This window comes from Canis aureus, chromosome 17 (assembly GCF_053574225.1).
Source record: "Canis aureus isolate CA01 chromosome 17, VMU_Caureus_v.1.0, whole genome shotgun sequence".
Taxonomy (NCBI): Eukaryota; Metazoa; Chordata; class Mammalia; order Carnivora; family Canidae; genus Canis; species Canis aureus.
Window position 1 is genome coordinate 37,426,343 of NC_135627.1, and position 16,109 is coordinate 37,442,451.

Below are 16,109 nucleotides of genomic sequence, written 5' to 3' on the forward strand. Positions count from 1 at the left end.
TCTTAATTGTCAGTATGTTCAGAGATTCCTAATCTTAAATACATTTTCCTCTGTTAGGGAATACTGTCTTTCAAAACATGGATAAAACTTCACAAATGGTAGCATTATCCTTGTTCTTCTATTTTTAATTTTACTATTTATAGTATTAAAGTAAAATTCCTTTTAAAATAATGGACCTGTTATTTTGCTTTAATAATTACTTTCAAAATATTCTAAACTTTCTTTAAAAACCCGGAGCATGGATATTTATAATCTGCCTGGTCTTTTTTTTTTTTTTTTTTTTTTGAAGATTTTATTTATTTAGTCATGAGAGACTCAGAGAGAGAGGCAGGGACACAGGCAGAGGGAGAAGCAGGCTCCCCGTGGGGAGGCCCATGGGACTCAATCCCAGGACCCCGGGACCACTCCCTGAGCTAAAAACAAACGCTCAGCTGCTGAGCCACCCAGGGGGCCCCTGCCTGGTCTTTAATGTTGGGAGGGTTATGGGTGCTAAATATTCATGAAGAAATTGGCAATATATACAGAGGCACCTGCTGACTCTCTCTGTGGCCCACTGTAGTTGTTAGACAGTTCACTAGACATGCAAAGACATGCAATTGGAAGCTTTCTTTTTTTTTTTTTAATTTTATTTATTTATGATAGTCACAGAGAGAGAGAGGCAGAGACACAGGCAGAGGGAGAAGCAGGCTCCATGCACCGGGAGCCCGACGTGGGATTCGATCCTGGGTCTCCAGGATTGCGCCCTGGGCCAAAGGCAGGCGCCAAACCGCTGCGCCACCCACGGATCCCAATTGGAAGCTTTCAAGGAGTATAATGCACAAGAAAAACAACTATGATAATTTTTAAGGAAGAGTTTTTCAAAGTGACTCCATTTTGGAGGTTGATTGGGAGGTGAGTGGAGGACATCTATGTATATAAGGGATTAACATGAACCTTAAGAGAAATGAAAACAGGTCCCTCAAATGAAGGTTAACCAAAGTGTTTTTTAAAATTGGATAAGCTGCTTAAGAAGCAGACTTAGGTCAGTATCTTAGATTAAAACAAAAGAAGGCTCGCTGTACCTTAAATGATCGTTTAGATGATTATATAAATATGGTTTATGAAAGGTAGATTTAATATTAAACATTTAATGTTTACTGTTATCAGTTTCTGTTAGTGATCCTTTACTTATGCTTTCTTGTTGGGAGTACATGCACAAACAGGACACAAAATGCTTCATATGTTTGAGGTAGCCATATAATTTGTTGTCAAAATTGGGAAACAAATTTGGCACTGTTAATAATTATGTTGGGCAACTGACATAATCTAATCATCCTAAGTAAATAAGGATATATAACCATTTCAATTGGACATTTCTCAGGTGTACTGAGTAGAGAGTAGGCTTTTAGATATTCCTCAATGCAGTAGGTTGAATCTTCCTTGTAAGGTGTGTGTGTGTGTGTGTGTGTGTGTGTGTGTGTGTGTACATTTAAAGGGCTTTTTTTTTTTTTTTGAAAATAGAAAAGATTTGGTTTAATTGAGAATTGATCAAGAAGTTATTCTGCAAATTAAGAAAAACTAATCGATAGCTTCCTGGCCTAGCTCAATTGTGAGGGCTATAACTGTAAATTGTTTGTAATTGAGCACTTCTCCCTAAATGCATATTAAAGTTTTGCCAATTATTGAATGGAATACTGCCATAATGAATTTAATCATTACAAAATAACAAATCCATATGGATAAGCATATATCTATTTTATATCTACTTTTAAATTATTATTTTTTTAAATTTTTATTTATTTATGATAGTCAGAGAGAGAGAGAGAGAGAGAGAGAGGCAGAGACATAGGCAGAGGGAGAAGCAGGCTCCATGCACTGGGAGCCCGACGTGGAATTCGATCCTGGGTCTCCAAGATCGCGCCCTGGGCCAAAGGCAGGTGCTAAACCGCTGCGCCACCCAGGGATCCCTCTACTTTTAAATTAAAACACTGGATGCCTTTCAGAAATATTTAGAACTCAAATCATTAATTCAAAACGATGCATTTTTTTTAAAACCAGAAAATAGCACAAAGATTTGTTATGGAAGTAAATTAAAAATATAAAAAATACAAATGATTATTAATATCTCCACTGTTAATAGGCACCAATTAGAATGTTATCAGTCTTTGTCATGTTAAAGATAATCCTCTAGGCCATACCAGCCTGGAGGGGAAGTTAGGGCACAAGATAATTATGAGTCTATTTCTTTATAACTCTGCTCCAGGGACTACTTTCCTAAAAATGTAGTTTTGATCCAAATCACTTTCTTATTCAAGAATAAGAGGACAGCATGATTCCAGAGGTGTTGAAAGAACTTCCATTTCTTGGCCCATATGACTAAGAATTCTCCCACTCACCAGTGCTCTCTGTTTGCATTCAAATCTTGTTCGAGACATCATTGTTAGTGGCCTTCTCTAGCACCATTGTTAAAGGCTTTCTCCATTGGTATTCTGGGCATTTATATTTACCTGTAAAATGGACAGTATTTCTCTCCACCAGCTACCATGACCATTTTTCATAAAAGAGTGGTAATCTTTTCCCAACTTTCTTTTGTCAAAGCAAAAATTGCCCTGGGTAATCTCAAGTAGGCCGGGAAGACTATTCAAGTCTGTTGCACAGGAGAGAGATATCAGAGCCCAGTCTGAACTTGATTCTTTTGACACAAAGGGTAGGAGAGTTTTTAAGTGCTGGAGTGAGCTAGTAGAAACTATATAAGAATAATAGTGAAGAGGTTGTTCAAAGAAATGTGTTGAACATATTGAGTTATTCTTGAGTTTACAAACGTTCTTTATGATTAGGCCACCTGTGTTTGCTAATTGGCTTTGTCAGTGTTAGGCTCTTGCCTTCCCAACAGAGACTGAAATAGAAGTGCTATCTTCTTTGATGCAGTTCCTTTCCAGTAAATGGTTCCAGGTCCTTGAGAAAGGTATTACTGGATTGTAAAATTGACAAGAGGTATTTTAAATGATTTATATACATCTCAAAGGGGTAGAGAAAAAATTTATAATTACAAGTTTGTTTGTTTCAGTAAATGCTCTAAGGAAAAAAAAAAAGTCAGGAGCCTAGAGTCAAGAAGAAGCCTGTCTAAAGTCAAGTTGAGGGGAACATTAAGGTTGGTATTTTGGTCACTTATTTCATCAGATAGTGAATGCTTATCCCGGGAAGTTCAGATCAGCTTAAGGGCCTATCTTTAGCTTTTCTCTCAATTAGAATAATTGAGTCCTAGTTTTTCTTCTCAGAACCACAGGCTATTGTGCCTGATAATTGTCCTCATGCTTTATTGACCTCTTATGACTTTTCTAATCAGCTCAGCTCCTGCCACAAAACAGAACAAAACACTATTATCATTTTTATCTAAAAGAGCCAGAACATCTCTTTCCCCACCTACTAGGTCAATCCAACTAAACCTTGCACTCAAAAATATTGTCATATTTTATCCTAGTCATTAGCAAACATTCTATGGAGTAAAAATATTATAGAATATAAAGAATTTATTAAAATACATATTCAAGTATAGATCACATCAGTGTGGTATGATCAATCAACTAAATATTTAGAAAGTATTTTAAGAATTTAAAAATACTATTCTTTGATTTTCTTTAAACTAGTAGTAACCAAAATGTCCATGTAGTGCCAAATGGATAAGGATCCATTTATCCACACACAATGGAATATTATTACTCTGCCATAAAAAAGAATGAAATCTTGCATTTGCAACAGCATGGATGGAACTAGAGTGTATTATCCTAAGCGAAATAAGTCAGCCAGAGAGGGACAAATACCATATTATTTTACTCATATATGGAATTTAAGAAACAAAACAGATGTGAACATAGGGGAAGGGAAAAAAAGAGGGAGGTGAGCTATAAGAGCCTCTTAACTATAAAGAACAAACTGAGGGTTGCTGAAGGGGAGGTGCGTAGGGATAGGCTAAATGAGTGATGGATATTAAGGAAGGCATATGTTGTGATGAGCACCGGGTGTTCTATGTAAGTGATGAAACGCTAAATTCTACTCCTAAAACCAGCATTGCACTATATGTAAACTAACTAGCATTTAAATAAAAACTTGATTCCTGAAAAGAAAAAATGTGGCATAGTGGTAATAATGCATTAATTGGGGAAAAATGGTATGATGTGAAAACATAATTAAACATAAAAATATGTCGTTAATTAATAAATGAAAGCATAAGCGTTTGCTTGGGAAGGAGATATAAAACAAAAATAACTACCTGATATAATTTTTACTGTTCAATTGATAGTTGAAGGAAGGATATTCTAACCATAGAGTTGGACTAACCCAATTTAAAATAAACTCTTTATTACTTATTTTATTTTTTAAAATAAGTTTTTAATGAAAGTGAAATTACATAGGTAATTAGATCAATGTACTTATAGATTTTTCTGGATACTAGGTGGACTATTTTAGATTAACAATTTCATCTTTAAGGGTATTTATTTGATAACTTTAGCACTCACTGTATCCATAGTAGTTGCACTGTTGAATTTGGAGGTATGTTGCAACATCAAGCACTTAATTATTTATTAACTCTGAGTAAAATAATAGCAGAAGGAACATAACATTCAAATATAAAAGAGACTTAGGGTTTTGAAAAACTTGATTTTTCTCTTAGTTCCAGAAATATGAAATGGTCCATAAATATGAAAGTACTGTTTTTAAGCATTATAAAAGAAATATATGTTTAAAGAGCAATAGCCATAAAAGAACTTTTTCTAAATTGTACTGAGAATAAGGTTAAAACAGAATGATTCACTATAGTAACCAAGACAGACTTCCTGCCCCACAGAGTTTGCAATACTAGGAGTTACAAACAGGTAGGCAATTCCCATATTATATCCTGAATTTTATCATGTGGGAGTACAATGCTACCTCAGGTATACTTAGGGAAAGAAATTAAATGGAATTAGTTGGTAAGAGTCAAAGGTAAATAAAATCCTAGATGTTACAACCAAAGGAGATGATATATGAAAATAATCAGAGCAGTAAGAACTTGGGACATTCCTACAATTTATTTGGTACTTTATGTTGAAATATTTTAAACAGACAAATTATATTAATTTTGCATTTACAAAAATTAACCTCTTTTTAGTGTCGTGGGTTCTTTGGAAATGGCCAAGACAGGAAACAAAACCCAGATAAGAAGCTGTGTAATTAAGGGCAGATTTAATCTGTTGTACACTCATTCTTTTCCAAAGTATTTTTTGAAAGTCTACTATTTGAATTAGCCTACACTGAAATAGATGTAGTGGATATAAAGCAAATTGAACGAAAGAATGTAAGAGTAATTTAAGACAGAGAAATGTCTGGATTGGAGATTACATTTACCGTGTGTGTGTGTGTGTGTGTGTGTGTGTGTGTGTGTGAGTGTATGTACAGTATAAGAAAGAATGTTAATGATATTGGGAAATCCAAAGGATGCATAGTATTGAACAATTATCGTTTATGTTTTAATTCTTCAAAATTTTAACACTAAGAAGTCCTCTCTCTTGGGTATCAAGCACCTTATGGATACGAATGGGAAGGAGATCTTCTTTCTCAGATTCAGTTAATGAAAAGCACTTTCCTAACCCCTCACTGATAAAGTATTGACTACATCATTATTAAAGTCTAATCAGCCAAAGACCACCCAGTCAAACCTAAAGTCCCACAAATCCACATGTGTTGATTCACAGCAAAGGTAGATGAACCAGGGCATTGAGGAATGCACTCAAAAAATTAGAAGAACACAGATTTTTTTGTAAGGTTCAAGTTCTTGCTGAAGGATTTTGCAAAAGGTTTAGTTCTGAATTGGTTGCTTTTCTCAGAAGGATTGGGGTTGACTAGGGATTAATTATTTAGCAATTAGAGGTCTCCAGGAATGGATAGGAATAGCAAAATAGATGTGAAACATTATAGAGAAGAGAGCAATAATCAGCCAAAGAAGGATTATTATGATTTTACAGCTGCTGTGTGACCTTAGAAAAAACAATGTTTTCTATTTATTTTGTAGCTGTTTTGACCTATGTCTACATGTCTACTCCTATACAGATTAATGGCAGGGCTGCATTTTTAAAAAATCTAACTCAATTTTCACTTTTTTAATTTCCGAATGACTTTCATTCCTTTTTTGCTTTCTGAAAATTCATCTGCTCCAAATTTGATTCAGGAATCAGAGATTTCTTTTTTTTATTAAAATATTTTATTTATTTGTTCATGAGAGACACAGAGAGAGAGAGGCAGAGACAGAGACACAGGCGGGGGGAGAAGCAGGCTCCATGCAGGGAGCCCGACGTGGGACTCGATCCTTGGTCTCCAGGATCGCACCCCAGGCCGAAGGTGGAGCTAAACCGCTGAGCCATGGGGGCTGCCCAGGAATCAGAGATTTCTGTAGAAGGAGGAGGTCCAGGGAAAACTCATTCTTCTGGTATCCACCAGTAGCTGAGGTCACAACATTCATGTGAGAGATGGGGGCTGGTGGAGGCAGCTGGTGGAGGCACAATTTGTATCGTCTCTTGCTATCCCCACTCACAGGGGATCTCAGAAAAATACTGAGATTTTGACTATCAGAGCTGCTTTGGCCTCTCCCAAACTCTTAGCTCTGCCCATTTCCCATCCTGAACATTTGCCCACAATTCTATGCATTTCCTAGTGAACTTTGAACAACTATTTGCTGTTGACATACAATACAGTGTTGTGCTCCCTTCCACAGCATATCTACTACATTTGGAACAGTGCAGTGTTGTTCACAGAGTAACAAAAGAGTTATCCAGATTTATTTCCTGGTAAGTCTGACTTTAATATGGCCTGAAGCTAAGAATCCTGTTTGCTTAAGAATACACAATTATTTTGGAATTTTAAATATTACAAAAATATCTGACCATGTAAGGCATTCCTTTTCTTAAAAAAAAAGATTTTATTTATTTATTCATGAGAGACACACAGAGAGAGGCAGAGACATAGGCAGAGAGAGAAGCAGGCTCTCTGCAGGAAGTCCAATGTGGGACTCGATCCCAAGACCCAAGGATCATGACCAGAGGCAAAAGGAGATGCTCAACCACTGAGCCACCCAGGTGCCCTCCCATGTGAGGTATTTCTAAGGCCCCATTCAGTGATCTTATACCATATCCTTACAAATGGGGAGGCTGTATTTTAAGTTTTACTAACTTAAGAGTAAATCCAGCCCAGACAATTTGAAGTCAAACTTGGAGATTTAGACAACATGCCTTATTCCTTCTTGATTGTTGAACCTTTCTTTGGAATTTATATTTGCCATACATTCCTTCAAGTTACTCTTCTACTCTGGGGCTGCTCTATAGTTGAGTATCATCCAGGTCAATGGGCTTCTTTGGACTAACTTCCCTATTAGGTATAGGTAAAACTTTATTAGATCTCTTCTTGAGTAAGTATTTTTTTTAATATTTGTTATACAAATCAGTGTAAGAATAATGAAAACAAATTATGAATGAATAAAGATAGTCAAGAATAGGAAAGAAGCTCTTTTGAACGATAGTGGAGAGGCATTATTATCTTATAGATCACAAGTAAACATTGTTGATACATATATTACCTTCATTTCAGGTAAGATATAATAATATCTATTTCAATTGCATAATTTCTGACTATAATCTCTTAATAGACTATTGGCCATTTTTAAATAGTTTAAGTAAAACTTAAACTCTAATATTCTCTTAATGAGAATATTAGAACCAATTTGCAATAGGTGTCAATATACAAAAAGTAGTTACAAGAAACTCTTGTGTACTATAATATCTTAATCCAGTTTCCACAAGAAATAATCGAATTGTTGAAGATAATGGACTCTTTTTAATACAACATACAAAAATTTGCAAAACTAATGTATTATCATTTGTAATAATATTAAAAATTTATTTTCCATGGTTAATATGGTATTAATGAGGTTTCAAGGTTAAGGAAACTGGAATTATTATCTTATACGAGAATTTAACTAACTTCAGGTGTTACAGGATCCCAGGTTGTGATTTATTTCATAATCATAAAGAAATAACTTATGCATGGCTTAAACTGAGCTGTAGGCAAAGAAATAGATATTATTTCCTCCTGCTCTGTTATCCTTCTTCACTTCCAACTTCTTTCCAGTTGTCTATGCTCTTTACTGTATACACTAGGTCTATCACAGGATGGACCTCCCACTGAAATTTACTATTCCTATAATCACGACTTTGAGGCCTCTTACTTCAATAGGCGAAGTAATCCTGAGGTTTCATCTCTCAGCACTCCTTTTGAAACACTTGAATAATCCATTTACTTGTACACACTTTTGGTCTCTTAGTCTCCCTAGGGTTCATGAGAGAATACTATTGCTAATCAGTCATGTATAGTGCCTATGTGTCTTTTTTGTTTGTCTTAATTTTGTTTTGCTTCTAACCAGAACTATGGGCTTACTTACAGTAGATTACTTATACAGAAAGAGAAGGATAAGTACATAAACTATTAATGTACAAATCAATACTTCATAGAAAAATAAAATTTTTAACAATATGAATATCCATAATCCATGGGCAGGCATATAATCAACAGAAAAAATTGTGATTATTCACTTTATGTGTGTTTTTTTTTCACATATCTACAAAATGTAAAGTATACAGAACTTACATTTTTATTTTCAAACTTCATAACACACACAAAAAAAAAAACTATTAAGGGGTGTCTGGCTGGCTTATCAGAAGAGCAACACTTGATCTTAGGTTCCTGAGTTTCAGCTCCACATGGGGTATAGAGATTACTTAAATAAATAAAATCTTTAAAAGAAATTTTTTTAAAAAGAGAAAAACTAAAACTTCATTCTTTACCACTAAGTGAAAATGTGATTTTTCCCCATCTGGTTAATTAAATACATAATTACTGAGAAAGCACATGTAATATAAATGCTGCAAGATAAATTCAGATGTGTTATTATTAAATCGAATGTTAAAATGATTTTAAAAGTGAAAGAAATATAAATTAACTACTTGAAAAAAGTATTTAGAAAATTTTACCATTTTACTTATAAATGTGCATCACTTTCAGCTTAACCGTTCAGATACAGTTACTCTCTCGTGTTACACTTCAAAGATTTTATAAATAATTTCTAATTATGTCTGCTATTATTTTATTATTTTTAAATGACAAAGTGTGGTTCACTCCTTGATTACAAACATTCTTTATAATATTTATCCTTCTGTGAAAATAACTATAATTTTATTACTTTAAGGAACATTAAGGGGCTATTTGTCCAATCACTTTATTATATTTTAATAATAATAGCAATTAATAATAAAAAATGACTGATAGTTACTCAGACTCTGCTTGAGTATCTTCATTGGAAAGTAACTCATTATCTGGAAGAAAAAAGTGATACATTGGCCTTAAAATGCCACTTCCTTTTGGAGGAATGCAGACTATTCGAAATCTATAGTTGATGTAAAGCTCAAAATTGTTTTTTGGTGTGACCCATTCATTATAGATAATATTTATAAAGCTAATTCTTCTGTATAATAATAGATCTTGAAATATTCAAAACTGATGTAAATTTTCCCTTTGTAAGATTTAAATGTTTCTTGTATCTTTAAAAATTCCTCACACAACACTTCAGAAGTCTCAATATCCTCATTGTTCTTCCCCGAATAGGATTTATTTTAGTATCTTTTAAGGGATAGTATTTACGACTGAAAACAATGCCAATTTATAAGCAGAGTATCCCCTGCTTTAATACAATAAAGGAAATGTTTCATTACAATTAAGGCAAAATATTGCTCTTGTTATTACCTTGGCACTCTCAGACCATCATCAAAACAAGCCATGTGAATAGAAAGAATAATTTGGTTTGCTAATGACTTTTATATCATTTAAAAGATGTACTGTTTAGTTATTGATTCAACATTTACTCATATGAGAGGTTATGTTTTGCATGTGGGAGGATGGAGAGACAAGACATCTGGAGGTACTCCTCAGCTTCTCCAAAGCTGTCACTAACAATTTATTCATTGCTGGTGGTAATATAAAATGATATAATCAATGTCAAAGACAAAAATGCATGGGACAATTAAGGGTATGCTTTTACTCAGGTTATTGCAATAGGGATAATGTTCATTAATGAACAATGTCTCAAAGAAAAGAAGGGAGCCTGAGGTTTTAAAGAGGCAAGTAAACAAGAGAATCATCCTTGAGTCTTATGAGAGTCATTAAGGAGGGAAAAGAAATGGCTTTTATCTCAGGATACATGAGTGCAAAGTGATCTTTAAAGTTAGTCCTTCCCCTGGATTTAAGAGGGAGGTGGGAATCCTTTATCATTGTTGCTTTCCAAGAGCACAAAGCTCAGGTAAAATTCTATGTTGTCACCACTATGATAAAAAGAAAAAAAATATTAATATAAAAGATTGTATAAAAGTAAAGAGCCAGAGGTGCCCTAAGGCAACCATTCCATTGGATTTCTAGAGGTCAGTGAGAGAAAATTACTAAGTTATCAGCACTGCTCATTGAGTTTATCAAAGGTTGGATATTAATGCTCTTGGGGGTGATATTTATATTTTTGGTATAAAGTCATATATAATCTGAACATTTTACCAGAGACAAGACAATGGCTTGTGTAGGGAGAAATCCAGTGCACACATAGTCTACTGTGGTGATGAGTCTTTTGAGGTTTACATCAAGTTACATATCAGGCTTCAGATTGCAGGGCTGGGATTTTTTAGAGGCAAGTAAACAGAGAAGTCATCTGAGAATCTTATGAAAGTCATGAGGAAAAATGAAGAGTATTTATCTTGGAATATGCAATGATAAAATAATCCTTGAGGGTGGCTATTTCTCTGAAACATGAAAGGGTAGTGAAGGGGAGAGTTTGGAAAACAAAAGTGTGGAGTGACTTAACCTACCACTGTTTTTTAGGACCCTAGAGCTCAGGCAGTAACTAAGACCCTACACTTACCTTCCCAGATACTAAGTAATTAAAATATATGTTTAAAAATACTTGAATACAAATATTTATAACTGCTTTATTTTTAGTAGCCGTCAACATGTGAAAGAATTTACAAATTGTGGTATAATCATGTAATAGAATGAAGGGGACCTTAGAATCAATCTGCAACAAGATGGATTAATATCCAAACTTTAAACAGGGAAGATGAAAATAGAAAAATAATAGTGTATATTGTATGATTCCATTTATATGAATCCCTAGAACAAATCTAATCAATAGTGATGAATAGTGATAGCAGATTGGTGGTTGTCTGCTGAGAAGATTAAGTGCAAAAATGCACAAGGAAATGTTCTGGGGTGATGGAATTTACTAGATTACCCTGTGTGTGTATTTGTTTCTATGTATATAGAGAGTAATATATGATTAAATGGTTACATATCACTCTATGTATATATGCCATAAAACTATAGACAAACTATGTGTATTTTTAATGAAAATTACATCTAACTAATATTGATTTTAAAAGCATATTTGAGAAAACTAACATATTTTATTGTATTCTAAAATAATTAAAATGCCTGGGGAGAAAAAGTTTGATTTGAATTTAAATACTGACAAAAAAAAATAATTCCCTTGGTTATTCTCCCATAACCATCTTTCCTTTCATACAATGTATTTTTCAATAAACATAGATACATATTATACTGGAATGTAAGGAGGCCATTTGCAAAGCAGTAAGGAGTAGAGCTTTAGAGTGAGATTGCCTTCATCCAAATCCTATTTCCACTACTAACTAGCTATAGACTGAGGAAATCTCTCAAATTCTCTGTAAATGGCAATGATAATAGTAGAATCTATCATATATTACTAAGGTTAAATGTTTTAATATGTGAAGAGCACTTGCTTATATACTCAGAATATACTGTTATATTTGTGTTATCTATTTCTTTTTTTTGTGTTATCTATTTCTTCTTGTCTCTTCTTTTTCTTCTTTTATAATTATTGAAAGTGGTAAAAAGAAAAAAAAACACACAACTCTATCACTGCATTAAATATGTGGGCTATATAAAGAAAATAAATAGTACAAAGACTTTCTCCATAAGCACCTTAGAACAACTATTAGAAAAAAAAAAAAACATAATGAGGTAGAACCTAAGCTAATAGAGGCAAAATACTCAATTAATTCAACAGAAGTCATTTGATCCAGCAAAATTACACTCCTAGGTATTTGCCCAAGAGAAATGAAAACATATGTCCACAAAAACATTGGAGGTAAGCCAAATGTCCATCAACAGATTTTGTATAAACAAATCTTGGCATATGTATATAATCCATTACTAACCAGCAATAAAACAGAAACAAATTAATGATACTGACTTAACAAAATGATTAACCTCAAACATCTTTTGCTGGACGAATAAAGCCAGAAATTAAATATGCAAATTGTATTATTTCATTTATACGAAGTCCTCGAACAAGTAAAACAAAATCATGTTACAAATCAGATCAGTGTAGACTGGAGATTGGAGTGAGGAAAGTTTGACTGCAAGTGGATATGAGGGAATATTTTTCTGTGGTGGCTATATTTTATATTTTTTTTCAGGTATTGGTTATATGGGTGCATACATTTGTTAAAACTCAGTGAACTATTCATATAATATGTTCATTTTCTTCTATGTAACATATAGAGAATTCGTTAAAACATCAGGAGACACAGCTTATAAAAATTAGATTGTTTCACTAGTGTATGTAAGAGATGATAAAGTCAGAGTCATGGATGATATGACTTAAATTTTACTGTCTAATGAATAGATAATAATTATACTGAATTTGACTCCTATGGGACATTGAAGGTACAAGATTAAAGAGCAACCTGTGAACAAGATTCAATAGAAGCAATGGATATGATGGAAAACCAAGAAAATTGGTGTCAAAATGAAAAAAAAAGATAAAATTTTATTAAAAGTAGGTGTTGCATCTTTTACATATTGCAGAGATGTCTGCGTTTATGGTATTGCTCACTTAAATCATTGGTTGTGAATAGGTTATTAATTTAACGTTGCATCAAGATTGCAGATTGTTTTGGCTTGAAGTATGAATTAAAGGCTTAAATGAGAAGATAGTGAAGACATATTTTTAATAACAAAAAATAGTTGTGTAACTAGAGAGCTTGTTGTGCAACTAGAGAGTTATAGACAACTGAGTATATTTATATGCTCAGTGGAAGGACTCAATAAACGGTATTAAGCTAAGATACAGGAGAAAGGGGTGAATGGCTAAGCAATTGATCTACTATTTAGGGATAATATCTAGGTCAAAATAGGAAGAGTTAATATCAAATCACAGGGGTGACAATTTATTAGATGTGATATAAAGAAATAAAGTTGTCAAGGCAAAATCTTTTCATGTATCTTTATGTATATAAGACATATATGGAGAAATTTTCCATCTGTTCTCTTAAGTTTATTTTTACTTCAATAATTTCTGAAGCAAAAAGCTCAAATATACAGGGAACTATATTTTGTGTTCACTGAAGGTAATGATTTCTTTAGTATTTTACACTTTTCATGTTATTAATCAGAAAATGCATAATTTAATAAATTTCAATGTCCTTAATATTCATAAGGAAATTGGTAACACAGTTGTGGCCTGCACAAATATATACTGTTAATGCTAAATTGGGACTAGTGCCAATAAATAAGGGGAGGTTTGCCTCAGTGGAGGAACTGGAAGTTTACTCCTAAATAAAAATTAAAAAAGATTTTGTGGAAATAAATTATGTTGTTAAAGATACATAAGATGTGGAAAGGCAGAAGAAATGGGAGAGAGGAAGGGAGGGAAGGATCAGCAGAGAGAGAGAGAGAGAGAGAGATGAATGTGTTCCAAGGTCAACAATGTGGAGGCAGAAAACACAGGCATATAAGATTAATAACAGAAAATCAGTGGGTGTTTTATTTAAGACAAAACCTGATATGAATCCTATCAGTATATGACTTTGAACAAATTACCTACCTACCGCTTTTTTATTCTAGATGAAGAAATTTTGTCTAGATGAAAATTCAAATTTCCTGCCAGATGAACAGAATAGAAAACCCACAATTAACATTATGGTTATTGTTATGGTGAGTGGTGAGTGTTCTATATAAGTGAATTACTAAATTCTACTTCTGAAACTAATATTACATTATATGTTAACTAATTAAATTTTAAATAAAAACATGAAACATTAAAAAATAATAAAATGCACACACAAAATCATAAACACATCCTCATAAAAATTAATTAAATGTTAATTGTTATATGGTGAACTAATCTTCGACAAAGCAGGAAAGAATATCCAATGGGAAAAAGTCTCTTTAACAAATGGTCTTGGGAAAATTGGACAGCAACATGCAGAAGAATGAAACTGGACCACTTTCTTACACTATACACAAAGATAAATTCAAATTGGATGAAAGACCTAAATGTGAGGCAGGAAACCATCAAAACCCTAGAGGAAGACACAGGCAGCAACCTCTTTGACGTCAGCCATAGCAGCTTCTTACTAGATACATCTCAGATACCTCTCCAGAGGTAGGGGAAACAAAAGCAAAAGTGAACTATTAGGATATCATCAAGATAAAAGGCTTATTCACAGCAAAAGAAATAATCAACAAAACTAAAATCTAACCTTCAGAATGGAAGAAGATATTTGCAAATAATATATCTGATAAAGGGTTAGTATCTTAAATCTATAAAGATCTTATCAAACTCAACACCCAAAAAACAATCCAGTTAAGAAATGGATAGAAGACATGAATAGACATTTTTCCAAAGAAGACATACATGTGGCTAACAGACATAAGATGCTCAACATGATTCATCTTCAGGGAAATACAAATATAAACTACAGTGAGATGCCACTTCACACCTGTAAAAATGGCTAAAGTTAATTACCCAGAAAACAACAGATTGTTGATGAGGATGTGGAGAAAAGGGAACTCTCTTACACTGTTGATGGGTGTGCAAACTGGTGTAGCTGCTCTGGAAAACAGTATGGAGACTCCTTAAAAGTTAAGAGTAGAACTACCCTATGGAAATACAATTACTGATTCAAAGAGTCACATGCACTGTGATAGTAGCATTATCAACAATAGCTGAATAAAGAGCCCAAGTGTCCATCAACAGATGAATGGATAAAAGAAGAGATTATATATATACTGAAAAGATTATATATATATATATGTGTATATATATACTGAAATATTACTCATCTATTAAATAAATAAATAAATAAATAAATAAATAAAATCTTGCCATTTGCAATGATGTAGATGGAAATAGAGTATTATGCCAAGCAAAGTAAGTTAGAGAAAGAAAAATACCATATGATTTCACTCATATGTGGATTTCAAGAAACAAAATAGGTGAACATAGGAGAAAGGGAAAAAAAGAGAGGAAAGCAAACAATAAATGAGACTCTTATCTATAGAGAACAATTTTTTTAGAAGATTTTATTTATTCATTCATGAGAGAGACAGAGAGAGAAGCAGAGATATAGATAGAGGGAGAAGCAGTCCTCACAGGGAGCCTGATGTGGGACTTGATCCCAGGACCCCGGATCACGCCCTGAGCTGAAGGCAGACACTCAACCACTGAACTACCCACGTGTCCCTATAGAAAACAAATTGAAGATTGCTGGAGGGCAGGTGGACTGCAGGATGGGATAAATGGATGATGGATATTAAGGAGGGCACTTGTTATGGTGAGTGCTGAGTGTTCTATATAAGTGATGAATCACTAATTCTACTTCTGAAACTAATATTACATTATATGTTAACTAAATTTTAAATAAAACCATGAAACATTAAAAAATAATAAAATGCACACACAAAATCATAAACACATCCTCATAAAAATTAATTAAATGTTAAGAAAGCAACCTGATTAAAAGAGAAACCAAACACCTTACAAATACCTTGCCAAAGAAGATAACTATCAGAAAAGATGGTCCATATCTTATGTCATCAGAGAAATGCAAATTAAAAACAATGAGATACCACTACACACCTATTAGAATGGCCAAAATCTGGAATACCAAAACTGCTGAGGATATGGAGTAACAGGAACCCTCATTCATTGCTGGTGGGAAGCCACTTTGAAAGACAGTTTGGCA

At 33.4% G+C, this 16,109-nt stretch overlaps 1 long non-coding RNA gene and 1 pseudogene across 3 annotated transcripts in view; both read left to right on the forward strand.

The window, feature by feature from the left end:
- The window catches only part of LOC144287923 (uncharacterized), a 151,709-nt gene that overhangs the window by 113,834 nt on the left and 21,766 nt on the right, over positions 1–16,109 (forward strand). Inside the window, exons 4-5 of one of the 2 annotated variants that reach the window (XR_013355746.1) lie at positions 6,728–6,800; positions 13,987–14,076. This is a non-coding gene — a long non-coding RNA (uncharacterized LOC144287923). The remainder of the gene's footprint in view (positions 1–6,727; positions 6,801–13,986; positions 14,077–16,109) is intronic. The other variant, XR_013355745.1, reaches the window with a different exon arrangement.
- LOC144287922 (ferritin light chain pseudogene) overlaps positions 1–16,109 on the forward strand; it is a 119,655-nt pseudogene that overhangs the window by 17,192 nt on the left and 86,354 nt on the right. The gene's annotated exons all lie outside the window — the stretch shown is intronic.